The sequence below is a fragment of the Pterocles gutturalis genome, unplaced genomic scaffold (genome assembly GCF_000699245.1).
Source record: "Pterocles gutturalis isolate BGI_N339 unplaced genomic scaffold, ASM69924v1 scaffold22410, whole genome shotgun sequence".
NCBI lineage: Eukaryota > Metazoa > Chordata > Aves > Pterocliformes > Pteroclidae > Pterocles > Pterocles gutturalis.
Window position 1 is genome coordinate 1 of NW_010143949.1, and position 1600 is coordinate 1600.

A 1600-nucleotide genomic window follows, 5' to 3' on the forward strand; every position below is an offset into this window, starting at 1 on the left:
GTGATTCCATCTCCTGGCTCCCTGCTCTGCCCCCCCCAGTTCCCATCACAGCCCCAATACCAGCAGCAGCAGGGGCTGTGGGACCCCACCGCAGCGTGGTGGGGGGAACGAGCCAGCAGCAGGCAGGGGTACTCACCCTTGTGTGCCCCCCCAGAGCTGGGTCCCATGGGGCTGCCCCATCCCACCCCACCCGGCTTCCCTGGGGGTGCAGCAAAAACCCCATAATATCCATTTTGAGCCTTTGCCAGGGAAACAGGAGCTAGGCAAAAGAGGCTGGGGGAAAAAAAACCAGCCTGGCCTGTCTGGGGACACAGCATGCCCACCGCCGTGCGGAAGTGACCAGGGGTTGCAGACAAGCCGGGTCAGCCGTATCCATTGAGAACTGTTGTGGAGGGATAAAAATATTTCCACTAGCTCTGTAAGAATTTATAAACCTATACTCTGCTTCTCCTTTAATAAATGCCTCTATGACCGTCATGCCAAGGTTGGGACTTCTGTAAGAAAATAGCAAGATTAAAAAAAAGGAAAGCGCTCATACACCCTGCAGGTCCCGGCCCGCGGGGGCCAAGGGATGCTCTGGCTGGCGTGGGGACACAGGTGGCACATGCCAGATGCTGCCCCAGCACCCTGCAGCACCCACCCCGAGCCCCGGTGGGATGCCACCCCCCCACCAGCCAACCACCTGGATGCAAACCCCGTGCCCAGGGGTGAACCCACCCAGGGGACCCCAGCTGGGGCGCCCAGGCCAGGGAGGGGACGCATCCCCATGCCAGTGAGCTCCCAGTGATCCCACTGCTCCCAGTTGTGCCTCCACCCTGCAGCCTCACACTCCCCTTTCGTCTGTCCCTGTAGCCAGGGGGGAGCAGGGAGTGCTCGGGTCCATCTCCCCAGGGATGCCCTGCAGGTGCTGGTCGGGAAGGTGCGGACCAGGGCTCACCCTGCGGACATGCAGCAGGACATGCAGCCAGGAAGCAACATGGATGGGGACACACAGACATGACATAGTACTCTGTGGAAAAGTAACGCAGATGGGGACAGCCTGGGGGGGACATAACATGGTGCTCCACAGAGCAGAAATGCAGATGGGGACATCACGAGGGGACATGGGGACATGCTGTGCTAGGAAGTAACATGGATAGGGACATCCTTGCGGGGCTCACAGGGACACACAGTGATGCTATGCCAGGAAGCAGCAGGGAAGGGACATCCTGGGGACACACAGGGACAGCACAGTGACAAGGGACACCAGGGGCTGAACTGCCAGCGAGGGACAATGCTGTGGCCCCAGGTCGGGAAGCGCCATGGGCAGGGGACAAGTGTTATTGCTTTACAAGGCCAACACCAAGGGGTGGCCAGGCTGGGGAGCTGGTCTCTGATTTGGGGTTCAAGGGACTTTCTCCAGGGACTGTGATCCCCCAGTGCTCCTCATGCCATGGCGCGCTCCCCACCCCCCAGGGACATGGGGTGACATTCGGTGGGGACAGGGACCCTGCTGAGGACACAGGGCTGGACATCCCCAAGCTTCAGTCCCTCCTTCAACGCTGCTGGTGTGGAGGAAGCAGAGGGTCCAGGTCCTGGCTGTCCCCCTGGCTGAGATACC